The sequence below is a fragment of the Mytilus galloprovincialis genome, chromosome 10 (assembly GCF_965363235.1).
Source record: "Mytilus galloprovincialis chromosome 10, xbMytGall1.hap1.1, whole genome shotgun sequence".
In the NCBI taxonomy this organism is placed as follows: domain Eukaryota; kingdom Metazoa; phylum Mollusca; class Bivalvia; order Mytilida; family Mytilidae; genus Mytilus; species Mytilus galloprovincialis.
The window spans coordinates 43689918-43706998 of record NC_134847.1 but is presented as its reverse complement, the minus strand read 5'-3'; the positions used below and the strand labels follow the sequence as shown (position 1 = coordinate 43706998).

General features: G+C 32.9%; 2 protein-coding genes across 5 annotated transcripts in view; one reads left to right on the top strand and one right to left on the bottom strand.

Annotated features, from left to right (window-relative positions):
- Window positions 1-885, bottom strand: part of LOC143047612 (diacylglycerol kinase zeta-like) — a 198552-nt gene extending 197667 nt beyond the window's left edge. Inside the window, exon 1 of one of the 3 annotated variants that reach the window (XM_076220766.1) lies at window positions 744-885. The gene's annotated coding sequence lies outside the window, so the exon portion shown is untranslated. The other 2 variants (XM_076220768.1, XM_076220767.1) reach the window with 2 other exon arrangements.
- Window positions 1-17081, top strand: part of LOC143047613 (glutamate [NMDA] receptor subunit 1-like) — a 162827-nt gene that overhangs the window by 90094 nt on the left and 55652 nt on the right. The window lies entirely within an intron of this gene.

Here is a 17081-nt window from a genome sequence, read left to right as displayed (position 1 = left end):
AATTTAAAGAAATTTAAATACCAACATCCCGAAACTTAGAAAAAAAGAATTCCCGGATCCCAGAAGAGTTAATCCCGAAATTCCGAGCTTAAAAACACACGATCCCAGAGTCCTGATAAGGGTCCTTCCCCCTCTGTAATCATTAGATTCATCGGCAGTCAGAGCCCCTAATAAATATATATCTGGATCTGCCACTGCTTTTAAGTACTTTAAAAAGGATATACACACATGACCCTTATTGATATATTTTGATGTGAATTTTGCTTTCCCGATAGTATCTATCAAGTTTCATTTTATTTTTACTACCCTGCTTAATCTACTATTTACTAACAGGGTAAAAAGGGTATCAATAGACAACACCCCTGCTGCACTGTAACAAACATGGGTTTAGAAAACCTCTTCCAAAATAGTCCTTTTAGTTCATATTTGTTGGAAATTTACCTGCTGAACACATGTATCTGTTTTGATATGTGAGTGAATGCCTAAAGTGATTTTTATAGAATTATGTACACTAGCAGTACATATGAGAAAGTTTATATTTTTGTCAACTAGCAGACGGAAGTCAACACACAGATGTCATGTTTGCTAATAAACCGAGACACTTTGTTAATTCAATGACAGTTGCATTAAAGTTAAAAGAGAAATTTCTTTTAAAATTAATCGAAATTCCCTGTTAATCACTTGCATTGTTTTTTTAAATTCAATTGAACAACATACACATACAGTCGTCGTGTTCCGTTTACCTTTCAATTTTTCGCCATGTTTACCAACAGCATGCTGGGAATTATAAGATATTTGCGGGGGTGTTTGTGGACCGCTGTCAAGACGTTTGATATTCCCTAATTGTTCTATCGTGACAAACATAAAGCATAAAGATTTATTTAAAGTCGGTTATACATATAACCTTAATGAATTAGCTGTATATAAAATTTGAAGCTGTCACCTGGCCATTATTTCCCGAGAGTCCTGATTATTTTACGATGCAATCATAAGATTTCATAGCGTGCTTTCTGCGACGTCCGCGTTAACAAAAATTACCTAACAAAATAACTTTTAATTAATTTTGCTTTTTATTTATTGTTTCTGCAACATATACGTTCTCCTACGTACACAATCTTAATAAACTGGCATATTATCTGATTGAGACACATAATACAGTTATTATATGTCTCGGATCAAGGAATTTTATAGTGACTGAGTACAAATCCTTCCTCGGATATATGACCAAGGAATTGTATATTTAATACTCAGTAAATATACAATTCCTTTGATAAATAGAGGCGGATTAAAGGGGGCACACTCTATTTTGCGGGGAAATTTGATTGATTACAGTAGTGAATCGCTAAAGCATGACTGGAGGCAGACGTGACAAAGTTGTCAAGCAACAACTGGAGATTTGGAAATTTTCAGCTGAAGTTTGGGTCTCATAACTGGAGATTTTAATCCGACCTTTTTATCAACGTTCGCATTGGGTTTTTTTTTTTTTGTGTGTGTTTAAACTGCATATCTTCATGCCGGAAGAAGCACATATATGTGGAGCGGGATGTATTGGGTCCGTTCGTCCTGATTACATAACGGTTCGATCTGAGTCTGTTCGCCCTAGGTTAATTCTCCCTACTTTTGTTGAAAAATATTCGTATTAGGGTATTAAAGTTTAATAAACTTATTCAGATATTTATATGATATAAAAATTCTTGAAATTCATGAAAACACAGAATTATTTAAAATTAAGGTTGTGTTTTGAGCATTAATGATGCCGACCGGCCGCCACTGATAAATCACCAATTCGGCATGATTTATCATGAGATCCTTGATATAAAGTCTGGATAATAAGTCGTTTCTCGTGAGTATTGGAAATTCTCTCTTTATTCAGTATCATGTAGAGTATATATTTTTTAGATATATTATATACTGTTCAGAGCTCGTTAAAAATGTGTGTGTGGTTTTTTGGCTAAAATACTGTATAATATCTTCTTCACATAGGTGTGATGCACTTGATGACAAGAATTAATTAAGTGTGTTCCTACAGTCTCTAACTTATGAACAGTGGCGGCTCCAGTAGGACCTACTTTTTTTGACAATCAATGCTTTCGAATGGGGACAAATGGTTAGAACCCCCCTTTTTATGGGTTGTGAACACCCCTATTAAAAACAACTTGAACCACCCCTGACTTACTAATTCCAAGTTTCGACTGCTTGTCTCATAAAGGCGTAGGTTCAGTAAGACCCCTTTTTGGTCCCAAAATATAGTAGTTTTGCAGAATTGTTATTTATTGGACAGTGGAATGCTTCTGCTACATAAATATGGGCTGTTTATCACAATACAATGCACATATATCGGGTACTAGCACCATTCAGTCATGCTAAATTACTGAAATCTTCACAATTCTAGCATTTTAGTTAAATTTTAGACGGTTTTCTTGTAAAACGAAAGTGACCGCTTTCGTGTTCATCCTTAATATTGAAATGTAAGTTGTATTTTATGATAATTCATAACATATATAAAGGTTGTGGATGAACACGGATGCGGCCACTTTCATTTTTGGCAAAAAAACATCTGAAAAGTGACATTTTTGGGCATATTTGGTAGATTTTTCCTATTTTAGCTTGAATCGGATCGTTTTTAATGGCTAAATTAGTTAAAATCTTTCACATAAACTAATTGATTCAAATGAAATAGACACTTAAGTATTTATAGCGAACCCTATGATAGTTTTCCATAGATTCACCTGCAAGTTACCTGTCAATTTAAACTTTTGTAAGTTCTATTGTCCCATCTAACAAATACAACAGGTATTGTTCTCTGTATAGTTTATTCACCAGGACCTTTAAATTTCTTCTAGGAGAAATATATCACTCATTGATTAATTTACCTGACCAAAAAATTATCTTTTTTTTTTATTGAAATACTTCTATAAACTCACATAAACTGTATGCAATATTGTATTTATTCAATATATCTTTAATATAATGATATATATTTTCAATCTGTTCAATATAAAATATGATTTAATAATAAAAAGTTTATTTTAGACACATTTTTTAGTATTTTCCAATGAATTTGCATGTTTTTGTTGTTGTTAATTTATAGACTATGTTTATGAAGACCTTAATTTAAAAATTATAATATTCAAATTTTTATTTATCAATCACACAAAAATATTGAATATTTGATCAGAAATCAACTTTTAATTTTTAAATCAGTATTAATATTGAACACATTAAAAAGGAGTTTTTGGTATTGAATAAATACAACACCACATGCAGTTTTGTGAGTCCTTTCTTAATATTGGTATAAGTATTTTTTCATCATTGACAGTTCAATTTTTTGTTCAGGTAAATTAATCAATGAGTGATAGATTTCTCTTGGAAGAAATTTAAAGGTCCCATCAAATAAACTATACAGAGAACAATACCTGTTGTATTTGTTAGATGGGACAATAGAACTGCCAAAAGTTTAGATGGACAGGTAACTTGCAGGTGAATCTATGGAAAACTATCATAGGGTTCGCTATAAAAAGTGGTCAAAATCGTTTGTCAGATGAACCTGAAATTTAAGGCCAAAATCAGTCCTTACCGGACCTGACTCCTTTTCATTACGGTCGAATTGTCAAAGTATATAGAGTTTCTTAAACTACGTTGATCTTCTCAGCTAATCGTGTTTGACCACAGGCGGACCCAGGGGGTCCTCGGGGGCCCGCCCCCCTCCCTTTCGTGGGAAAAAATTAGTTGATTATATAGGAAATCATTGAAGCATGACTGGAGCGGGCCCCCCTTAGGAAAAGTTCTGGATCCGCCACTGTTGACAAACAGAGACATCATGCTAAAGCTGACACCATAATTCTGAAAAGTTATAAGCTGCCATCAACACAAATGTAACACATGGCTCAGGGCCATACCTTTGTTATACAATGCTTTCACACATTACATATTTTTGTTTGTAAACATAGCTGCTTGCACATGCTACATGCATAATTATGCAGACGATAATACCTCGTCTTTTTGTAGATCTGATGGAAGCTCAATCAAGTGCAATCAATGAATGGTTTAAAATTTAAAAATCGGCAGAAAAATCCTGACAAATTTCCAATTTTTGCAGTTAGAAAAAAAGATGAATATATATATATAATCAGAACTAACATGCACGTTTTGCTACGTTAACACTTGTATAGCTAGGAATCGACATGGATTATGCTTTTGGGTTGTTATTGACTCGCATGGAATTCTGATCACACATACATTAGCGGATTTAGTTGGCGAAGAGGTAGACCGAATTCTTCTGTCCCTATAATGCTTATATTTCTTAATTTCCATTTGATTTTTATTTATATTGCTATTTGCTATTCAAAAAAGGAGATTCGCATACTCTTTGTTTGCGCACAATATTCGCTGATTTTATACATTTTTTAGCCATCCGTAGCTATATATACACTATCAGAAAAATGGTTTTCTATATTTTCATGATGTGCCTCACTATGAACAATAATCTTTCTGAGTCTAGAAATTCACTTTTAGTCAGTTGACAAGTATGAAAGTAGAATGTGATAAATGTTAAAAAGTGAATTCTCTAGACACCGAAAGGTCGTTAATCATTGTAAGCCAAATGAAAATATAGAAAACCCGTATCGTATATGGTATGGATGAATAAAATCATCAAAATTCGAGCACAAACAATTAAATTGTATGCGAATCTCCTGTTTTGCATGGACATTGCTCCGCATGGCATTTTGCGTTCCTTGTTCAACAATTACGCACCCATTACAAAAATTCTGGATCAAATCCATGCTTAGGAATACTGCAACTAAATACAGTCATGTGGTGGACTGTTGTCTCATTGACTAGCATACTACATCTTCATATCATGTGCATATATAGTGGCACAAACATGAACTGAATAGTGGGATGTCAAACTTCGGAAATTCATTAGTCTGTGTTTTCTTTCATTTTTAGTTTTTTTCTCTACGGTGCCGGAAAGTTCTCAAAAAATAGAAAAAGTACAAAAAAGGTACTCCGTATTGTGTGTGACAGTTTAACAAGTTCATATGGGGTTGCAAGTCTATATTGAATACAACTATATATATATATATATATATATGTATAGTTTATTTCCTTGCAGATAAGAAGAATAAGAAACATGATGCTAAAAACTTTGAAGACGGTAAATAAAAAAAGAATGGACGTGCCTCACGTAAGAACCTCGCGGTATGGTAAAAAAAATATATTCCGACGGAGAGGTACGCAGAACAGTGAACCAGTTTTCGTTGTCATTTGAGGAGAGCGTTATAAAACAAGGTTCAATCCACCATATTAGTAGTATGAAATGGGGTCAGTCCCCCACCAAAACCCCACCGGAAGTCACGTCACAGCTAAGCCTCTTAACTATGACGTAGTATCCGGTCTATAATCTCTTAATCCCCTTAACTGGTACTTAACATCCTGGTTATAATCCTCTTAACTGAAGTGGATTAATCTCTTAATCCTCTTAACTGCTACTTAACATCCGGGTTATAATCCTCTTAACTGAAGTGGATTAATCTCTTAATCTTCTTAACTTGTACTTAACATCCTGGTTATAAACCTCTTAACTGAAGTGGATTAATCTCTTAATCTTCTTAACTTGTACTTAACATCCTGGTTAAAATCCGGTGGGGGAAACAATTAACGGACATGTTTTTTAATCCCCCCTACCCTCCTACGTATTATCTTGTAAACGTGGTATACATGTTGAACTATCCACGTTTACATTCCTTAGTATATAATTCAATGTAAACTAGTATCAATCATTCATTCAATATGGAAAATTATAACCAACACATGATTGACCAACTGGTCAAAGTTATTCCACAAGATGTGTTACAGAAGTTACAGCAACTGTCAGCGCAGGATTTTAATGCAGTCTTACAATCAGTAAAGCAGCAAAATCCAACTGAAAAACAACTTGATCAATCTACTATGGGAAAAGATGGCAGTGTAACAAATGAAGATAATGTATCAAATTTTGAGTGTCAAACATGCGGTATGAGGTATGCAAGAAAAGATCATTTAATTCGACACCAACAGAACCATTCGAATATAAACTATGAATGTGAACATTGTGGTTTCACCACGAAAAGAAAAGATGTTTTAACTAAACATATGAAGAGAAAACATGATGTAAAGAAAAACGTACAGAAGGAAGACGACATACAACCCCCACGTAAACGCCAGAGGATAGAAGATGTTGACCAACTTCCCGAGGAACGAGTACGCAATGCAAGAGAGAAAAGATCGTTAACAACAACAGCTCTGAACGATGGTGTGGAAAATATTCAATTACAACCCAGCAACAATGAAGAAAGATATGACTTGATGTTATTTTTCAAAGAAAAACAAGTGGATATTGCGCAAATATTAGAGGACAGACTACTTAAAAACAATATAAAGTTTTATATGAGTGTACATGTAAGAATGATTAAATATTCACCAGATGGCAAATACGACGAAGCTGAACCGCATTTCAATACTAAAGTGAGTACCATTTTACAATCTGGTGCTAGTGAAATACCTCACGAGTTGAATAAAGGATTTCAAAAAATATTCATTTCTTTCGAAGAATTCATCAAGAATGGGAGTGGATGGCAACTTGAAGAGGTTTTACAACTTGATCTGTGCGTCACAAAGTACAAACCATTAAAAGGAGGTAGTTATTTAGAACTACCAACATCACTCAAAAGATCGAACTGTATACTCAACATTCAGAACTTGGACAACAAATGTTTTTTATGGACTGTTCTTTCCAGTATGCATAACTTTCAACAAAATCCAGAAAATGTAGAGAATTATGTTCCATTTGTTAACTCAGTTAACATGACTGGTATCGAGTATCCCACTCCGTTATCTCAAATATCACAATTCGAAAAACAGAATACCACTATTTCAGTTAACATTTTTGGATACGAAGAAGGAGAAATCTACCCGTTATACATCACAAAGAAAACCTTCTGTCATCATGTGAATATATTATATTTAAAAGAAAACAACAAAAGTCATTATGTACTGATAAACAACTTTAACAGGTTTTTATCGAGGACAAAGAAACATCGTGAGGAACATTTTTTTTGTTATCTTTGCTTGCAAGGATTTACTGATAAATGCAAACTAGAGAGGCATAAAGCAGACTGTGGAAAATTTGATTTTCAGAAAATTACACTTCCCAAGGAGGGAGAAGTTCTGGAATTCAAAGAATATGCGAAAACCGCCCGAATTCCGTTTGTAATCTATGCTGATTTTGAGTGTTTAACAAGGAAAGTCGATACTTGTCATCCGAATCCAAACACGTCAAGTACAACTACATACCAACAAATGGAACCGTACAGTTTTGGATATCAAAGAGTGTCAATTGATAAGCGATACGACAAACCACCCGTCATATACCGTGGACCTGATGTTGTGGAGAACTTTATCCGTCATCTTCTTGAAGAGGAGAAAGAAATTAGAGACATACTTAGCCGCATCGAGCCAATGATAATAACTGAGTATGATAAATTAGACTACAAATATGCCAAAAAATGTTATGTATGTAAAAAAGCTTTCAGCAGCAAAAATTACAAAGTCAAGGAACACGATCACGTAACTGGGTCCATTCGTGGCATTTCTTGTAATAACTGCAATTTACAGATCAAAATACCGAAATTTATACCTGTTGTTATTCATAATTTGAAAGGATTTGATGCAAATCTCATCATGAGTAAAATAGGAAAGTTTAAGGAACAAGACATCACTGTTATTCCACACAACAAAGAAAAATATATGTCATTTTCTATAGGAAATCTCCGCTTTATCGATTCTTTGCAATTTTTAAACAGTTCACTGGCAACTTTAACAAAAAATCTAGCTGACGAAGGACAAAAACATTTCAATTACTTATCTAAAACTTTTCCGGATCCAGATGTATTTTCTCTATTGCTACGAAAAGGAGTATTCCCCTATGATTATGTCGATACCGAGCAGAAATTGGAAAAACCTTGTTTACCATCCAAAGAAGATTTTTTTAACAAATTAGGAGACACTCACATATCTGATGAAGATTATCAATTTGCGCAAACAGTGTGGGACAAACTGAAAGTAAAAACATTGGGGGAATACTCCGATGTGTATCTTAAAATGGATGTAGCTCTTTTGGCAGATGTTTTTGAAAAATTTAGAGACATTTCTTTACACGACTATGATTTGGATCCGTGTCATTATTTCACCACCCCCGGATTTAGTTGGAGTGCCATGCTGAAGAAAACTGGAATTGTACTCGATTTAATCACTGATATAGATATGATGCTGTTTGTAGAGAAGGGAATACGAGGCGGTGTATCTAGTATTTTTCATCGATATGCTAAAGCAAACAATCCATACTTATTCGATACGTATGAACCAACTGAACCTACTTCCTATTTATCTTATTTAGACGCAAATAATTTATATGGTTGGAGCATGTCTCAATGTCTTCCGTATGGTCATTTCAACTGGCTTTCCGAGGAGGAGAAAATAAAATTAGATATCACAAAATTAAAAGCTGACGGTTCAGACGGATACATTTTCGAAGTTGACCTTGAATATCCTTCGTCACTTCATTCTTCTCATTCGGATTTTCCCTTAGCTCCAGAAAGAAAACATATTCAAGTAGAACATTTATCTCCATATTCAAAGGAATTATTACAAAATTTAACTGGAAAACAATGTTTAACAAAGATTGAAAAACTCGTTCCTAACCTATACGACAAGGAAAAATACATAGTGCATTATAGAAACTTACAACTATACGTAGAGTTAGGAATGAAGATCAAAAAGATACACAGAGTACTCAAGTTTAAACAAAGCCCCTGGTTGAAGAAGTACATAGACTTTAACACCGAAAAAAGGAAAATTGCAAAGAATGAATTTGAGAAATGTTTATATAAGCTGATGAATAATTCAATTTTTGGTCGGACTCTCCTCAATACACGCAAGCATAAAGATGTGAAACTTTGTCACACGGAAGAGAAACTTAATAAAGAAACAGCTAAACCATCCTACGCATCTTGCAAAATATTTAACGAACATTTGGTGGCAGTTGAGAAAAAACGTGTGAATGTTTTGATGAAACAACCAATATATGTAGGTTTTTGCATTTTAGACTTATCCAAGTTTTTGATGTACGATTTCCATTATAACCATATGAAATCTCTGTATGGTGATAAAATTCGTGTGTGTTTTTCTGATACTGATAGCTTTTTATATCACGTTGAAACGGAAGATGTGTATGAAGATATGCATCAATATCAAGATATGTACGATACGAGTGATTATCCACCAGAACATTTTTTACATGACACCGAAAATAAAAAAGTAATAGGCAAATTCAAGGATGAAACAAGTGGAACCCCAATAAGTGAATTTGTTGGACTGAGATCGAAGATGTATTCATTTTCTTTTGAAGGTGGAGAAAAGCATACTGCAAAAGGAGTCACAAAAACTGCATCCAGAAAACTTAAACATGAAATGTATAAAAATTGTCTTTTCGATAAAACTGTTACACGTTCTGAAATGAATATAATAAGAAGCGAAAACCATGTTTTATATTCCAAAACTATTAATAAAAAATCATTAGTTCCTTTTGATGATAAAAGATGGATTTTAAATGATGGTGTGACAACGAGAGCCTTTGGACATAAAGATAACATATAAACATTCATCATGTAAAACGTTTAAAGACATTTCTATTCTTATTTGTGATATTATTTTGTTGAATTTTTTTTTCTAAATCAAGATTTGTGGTGATTTAAATACTAATTTAATATATAGTGAGGGATGTAGTTTTCGTTAGTATGTTTGAGGGTAATTGGGTTACTTTTTTCATGTATTGTATTTTTACATATATATTTTCTTTATTCCTGTTTTTTTTTTTTGCATCCTGTCTGATTGAAATAAAACATAATGTATCAATGAACGCAGTTGTTTGTTTTCGTTTATTTGAATATATTTATTAGTAAAACACACATTACAAAAAAGATAGATGTACACAATAAAAACAAACAGTTATAGTCATGATAAGTTCAATTTACATGGGAATGTTAGTGTTCAATCTTTATTTGTCGATTCTCAGTTATTTCAAAGTATCCATAGTTTTCAGCTAAAATCAGTAAGGCAGCTGTTTCTGGTAATGGCGTACCGAACTGACATTCCAAACGTATTTTTCCCTGCTTCAGTAGTGAAAGATATTTGGTATCCGAAAAGAATGGTTCTAAGTTGAAGCATAGAAGTGTATATCCATTGTTGAATTCAGCCCGTGTTATTTCATTCCCCGTATCCAACATCCACTTTCCTCGTGTTTCGAACATTTTTACATAGGGGGAAACGTTCGTTGCACCACTATTCTCGTTGAAATCAAGTTTGAGTGGTATGCCATCAACTGGTATTCCGTCACAAAACAAAGTCACCTGTTTTAAATCATAATTCATAAAGTTGAATGGGTTTTTTGTATATGCTCCAGACATAGCAGTTGAAGAAACCAATCCGAGCACAATACTTTTCGGTTTCACATCTTGGAAAACATTTTCTACGATTAACGAGGTGCTTCCTTGCATGATTGTAAAATTTTTCATCATAGTTTTTGTGAAAGGATACTTAGCATTTGTTGTCTTTAAAGCTTCTGAATGAGCGACAATTATAGCTGGGTTAGGTCTGATCTTGCAAAGCTTGATCACGACATCTTCCAAAGAAATATGGTAGTTGGTATCAATTTCTCCAGACATCAAACAAAAACTTGGATCGTTGCGGTATAGTTTTAGTTTAAGGGATAACATATTTAACAGGTATCTATCCATCTCAAAGATATCGGAAAAAATTGGTCCCTCCATTTCTAATGTTTTTGAATTAGAAATAAATTTTCTGCGTTCATACAGTCCAGTGTTTGTCGATATTTCATCCATGTGACCATATCTATCTTTTAAGTATAAACTAGAAGATAATTGTGTACTCTTTGCGTCCTGGCCATACTGCAGTAACGTTTTCATCATACATTTATACGGGTAATACGTATTACTAGACGTTACCATTTGTCCCTGTATATAAACATCCAATTGCGACCAAAGCGACTGTAAAAATAAGTTCACAGGTCCTACCGTATCGCCATCTTGTAAATCCTCACCATTTGCTTTTTTCACTTTTAATTTCACGTATAGTTTTGATCTTTTAAGATCAATATAGTCCATACCATTGTTTGCACATAGATCGAATTCTATAGGATTGTAAGCGGTTATTTGACTAACAGGTCTGCATTCCTCGTATGTTATACTTTCAACACCTACTTGGTATGGGGGTATCTCAAAAATCTGTAACTCTGACGGTTGTGCTTCAATAAAATTCTCTTTTGTTAACAAGGACATTATGTTGAAAATATATCCCCTTTATGTTTTTTAACAGTTTTATCTTTTTTCGATTTCTTCGGCTTCTTTTCACCTCCTCTGCTTTGTGGCGAATGATGATATTTTCTCTTTCTGTCCGTTTTATTTATACTCTCATCGTCAATTTTTATCTCTTCTTTTGCTTGATTTACAATTTGTTCACTAGGTGACACTAAACGCACAACAAAATTGTTTTCTTTTTCTGCATGAATTGGATAAGATTTATTCGAAATTGGTATCATAAATGATCCCGATTGCGATCCTTTGTTATATCCAGATTTCATATGATTTACGTAAGCATTTGATTGACCACTAACTACATTCTGATAATATCTTGTCCATTGATTAACATTAGGAATGTACATTTTATCAGTATTTGTCATATCTGCGCTAAAATAAGCTTGGTATAAATTGTAGTGTAAACGACAAATTATTCTTCAAAAATGAAGCGTTTTCTCCGTGTTCGTCTTTTATAAGAAATTCTAAGACTTGAATTTCGTTTTTCTTTACTGGTAAATATATTGGAAAAGAAAAAATATAATTCCATGTACTCATATCCGTGGGAAATATTCTTCTCAAAAGTGAATATTGTATATTAGGGAAAACATTTACTCCACTGCATACATCACAAAACAAGTATAATTGATGATTGTTCTTTTTTGTAACTTTTTGATCAATGTAAAAATCTAATATCCCCAGTTTCCATTCACCTTGTAATTGTAAAACTTCATTTAAACACACTTTGAACTTAAACGGTGAATTATTAGGGTAATATGCATCTGATTGATCACTTCGAATGAAAATTATATGTTCCATTATGATAAAGATTGAATTTGTTCTGCTGGTATGTATTCGTCATACGAAGGAGGCCACCCTTGAAAACGAACCAAGTACTCAGTTTTTCCTCGTCTTTTTCTTTTCTTTATAATTTTTTCAATTATCCAAAGACTATTTTCATCTTTCTCTACTCTTTGGAGCTCACTATCATAAAAGGTCCCCCTTATAAATTCATCTCCTTTTATATTTGAAAGCCTGTAAAGATCAATATTTTGTTGTCTGAATCTTTGCACCACTTTGAATATCTCTTCCGTCCATCTTTGGCTATAGGATCGATCAAAAATATGAGCAATATTTGACAGTCGAACTAAAGACCCGATTTTGTATTTGAATTGTTTTTTCCTCCGTTTCTTTTTGTTTGTTTGTACTTTTATTTCTTTTGGTTTCTTCTCTGTTTTACTTAAATACATTTTCCCCCAGATATCACTTTCGTTGACAGAATTAACATCTTTAGGTGCAATGTTTTGTAAACTTCTATGTGGAGTACCATTATAGCTTTTTGCAAAATTTTGCAAGTTGTTAATATATCTGTGAGTTCTATTCTTTGTGAAAAAGCGAAAAATTTTATTCTTTATAGTTTGTAGGACCCTTTCAGCATAATTTGCATGAAGTTCATTTTGAGCCGAAAAATGTCGGACACCGTTACTTTTAAATAACGATTGTGTCTTTTTTGCTAGAAATTCTTGTCCCTTATCTGTTCGAATTTTTTCTGGTTTTACCTCAGTGAAAATCTTTTTAAATGCAGAGGTGACTTCGTCTCCCGTTTTATTTTTCAATGGTTGTAACCAAAGATAGCGTGAAAAACAATCAACAACAACTAATACGTATTTGAAATTTTCATTTTCTTTTGAAAATTGTTTTAGGTCCATTAAATCAGCATCCCACAAATTATTCATCCCCGTAGTGTAAACTCTTATTCTTTTAAAAGAACGACGAGGTGTTTTTTGTAAACTGTAATTATCTTGTGAATTTAACCACCGTCTTATTTTATATCTTCCAACTTTTTTGCCCTCTGCATTTACAATGTGATATAGTTTTTCGGCAGAAGCATATGAAGCTGGTCCTCCAACGTCATAATAGTATTTACTCAGGAGAGAATCTAGTTCCTCATTCATACTCAGGTTATTTTGATAAGATGTTACTTCTAACAACTACAAGAGTCTTATTAAAAGTAATCATAAGAATAGTTTTTATAGGTTTTTTTTTTTCAAATCAAAGTGTATAATATTGGGGTTGTACCTGAAAATGAAAAAAAAATATATATTATGTTGTTTTTTTTTGTACATTGAAAGTATTTTTGTTGTTGTTTTTTTTATTGTTTTTTTCTGCTGTTTTTTTTTAATGATTTATTTTTTTACATTAAAGTATATGGAACAACTCAAGTTAGTTTTTAGATTGTAACAGGGAAATAAAATTAAAAGAAAAACCAAAAAACACTTTTTTATCCATCTTTATTTTGATATAGAAAATAACATATTTTATCAATTGTTCATTAGTAATGATGCTATAGTTTGAATCTTTTCCATTTTAGTTTAGGTTTTTCTTCAAACAGTCTCGAGAGTTCCCTCCTAACAAAAAGTTTATTAATCTTCCTCTTCTTATTTTTCTCTGGTTCACTTTCAGCTTATTGTTCATTTTCCTCTGTTGTTTGTATATCAGATTGAAACAGTTGTTTTCTCATTCTATTTGAAATTAGTCCCATAGGTATGTGAATATTTTTAAGAAAATCATAAAATATTTCATGTCCACTTGGTAGTTGTTTGCATCCATAAGGAATGACAACATCCCGCAATAAGTCAACAATATGAGAGTTTGGTACAGTTTCGTTGTTGATCTTAACTTTTCCATGTTTGTTCCAACTTATTGTAGACTGACTCTGAAGAAATTGCAATAGTGTTTTTGCCTTTTCTCTGTATTTCACTGGTATGGTTAACTCGATCAAAGTGTTCAAATCATCTGAACTATCTTTTTCTGTTTTAATATCCTCCTGGGGTGAAATTTCTTCCTTAGCACTAGTTTGTTTATCGCTTTCAGTGTTTTCTGTTCGTATTATACTTTCATATCTATGTTTTGGCAGAAGAATCATTTCTTTCGTCATTTTGAAATTGTATCAAGTATTTGTTTAACAATGATAGAAATAATGTTACGATATTTAAGTAACAATTTTTTTCTTTGAATACGTGTTGTCTCTCTATCTGTTATTTTCCGAATAATGTTTTTATATCTCATGAGTTTCTTTTTATCTGATTGACTAAGCGGAAATACCCCACATAACACATTTAAAAAACATTCAACTAAAAGTTGAAATTGTTTATCGTTCATGGTCTTCAACAATGCAATTTTCTGTTCTTCCTCACATGAAATTAAAAGTGATAAAAAATGTACATGGGCTAAAACTTGTTTACTCATTTCGGAACGAAAATTACTGGATCTTCTCCTTTGAAAATTTTTGTTCTCAATAAATATTTTTTATCTGTGTGTGTTGACAAATCAATAATAATATATCCATATATTAAAGAAACTGCCTTTTCATAAGCTGACATGAAATAGTCTAATTGTATGGAACGCCACGACTGCCTTATGTTAATAATCAGCATTATACGCAGTGTTCACAGCATTATATGAAGTGATCACAGCATTATATGTAGTGCTCACAACATTATATGAAGTGATCACAACATTATATGAAGTGCTCACAACATTATATGCAGTGTTCACAACATTATATGCAGTGCTAACAACATTATATGCAGTGCTCACAACATTATATGCAGTGTTCACAACATTATATGCAGTGCTCACAGCATTATATGCAGTGTTCACAACATTATATGAAGTGCTCACAGCATTATATGCAGTGTTCACAACATTATATGTAGTATTCACAACATTATATGAAGTGATCACAGCATTATATGCAGTGCTCACAGCATTATATGCAGTGTTCACAACATTATATGAAGTGCTCACAACATTATATTAAGTGCTCACAACATTATATTAAGTGCTCACAACATTATATTAAGTGTTCACAACATTATACGTTTTTTGTTGTATGATGAGATTGATGTATGATGAGATTTATGAATGATGAGATCATTCGGTAAACTTCGTTTTTTAGCGGAAATTACCGAATCCATATTTGGTAAATTACGGTAATGCCCAGCAAACAAATTTAAAAAGTTATTAAAATCATGTTATCATAAGGTAGCATACAATATTTAAAACTGATTGAAATAAGTAAGGAAAAGACGAAACTGAGAGGTGAATGATTGAAGTAGTTCTGTTCGTCGTAAGAAATACGAATGGCAAAATGATAGTTAAATAATAAAAAGTTTATTTAATGAAATATCGTAGTAAAATTTGTATGATATATTCTCGAGTTCATTTCCTACTGAAGAAATTTAGCAAGGTGCCACTTTATAGTCCGTACTCAGTTTTAAAAAGCTTAATTACCTTTTAAATAAAACAGTCAGCCTTCTATAACACATAGGTGCCATATTACCCTAGCTTATATATGTCATGATAGAGTCATTTTTGGCATCGATTTTCAGAATTTGGCATTTTTACATGAATAAGTATCTAACAGATATGGAAAATGCAGTTTAAAGCATTTCACTGTAGGTGTTAAACATAACTTTACATCAATTATTCCATTTTTTTTACAAGCTTTTTAGCACGGCAAGTACTAAGATTGTCTTCTAAATATGATCAGCAGTCTTATATAGAAATTTAAACTCTCATAGAAAAATTTACCCTTTTAAGACCCTGTTTAACATTTTCATTTAAAGTTATCATCTGTTATGAAAATTGAGTTTGTGGGGATGCATAAAACATTTACTACGTTTGTTCGTCAGTTTGCACGGTACATACATGTATATATATAAAAGTGGTATGCTTGCCAATGAAACAACTTTCCACAAGAGACAAAATGACATCACAGAAATTTTAAACAGCTAAAAGGCCACAGTACGACCTTCAACAATGAGGAAAGCCCATACCGGATAGTCAGCTATAGAAGGCCCCGAAATGATAAACGAAAAATATTCCTAATTTATGTACAAACAAACGATCGAAAAACTAACATGTATATAACACATTAATTAACAAACGACAACCACTGAAATAAAGGCTCCTCCTGACTTGGGACGGCCACATATATGCAAAATGTGGCGGGTTTTAACATGTTAGCGGGATGTTGGTATCCTCCCTCTAACCTGGGACAGTGGCGTAACAGAACAACATAAGAACGAACTATGAAAATCAGTTGTAAAAGGCTTGTTAGTTTTCTCGTTTGAATTGTTTTACATGGTCGTATCGGGGCCTTTTATAGCTGACTATGCGGTATGGGCTTTGCTCATTGTTGAAGGCCGTACAGTGACCTATAGTTGTTAATGTTTGTGTCATTTTGGTATTTTGTGGATAGTTGTCTCATTGGCAATCATACCACATCTTCTTTTTTATATTAACTCATTAGATGGGTACAAATATAAATACATTTGATCTAACAAGAAAATAGAGTGAACGTGCATGTTGGCGGGTACTTGTATATCCCAACAATAAAAAGACACTATAAGTACTGATCTGAAAGTATATATAACTAATATAGTACCATGCTGTTGATTAAAAATAACATCACTCCAGACCCTTTTGTTTTCCACATAATTAATATTGCCAATAATTAAGAAGTTCCGGGTCGAATCGATACCAATAATATATTCACCTGTTAACTATTACATTATCTGTACGTTCCGCATCTGACAAGAGTACCACGAAACGCTGTATTTAAGATTTTGCTATATACACGGGTCGTAATCACAGGGTTGAAAC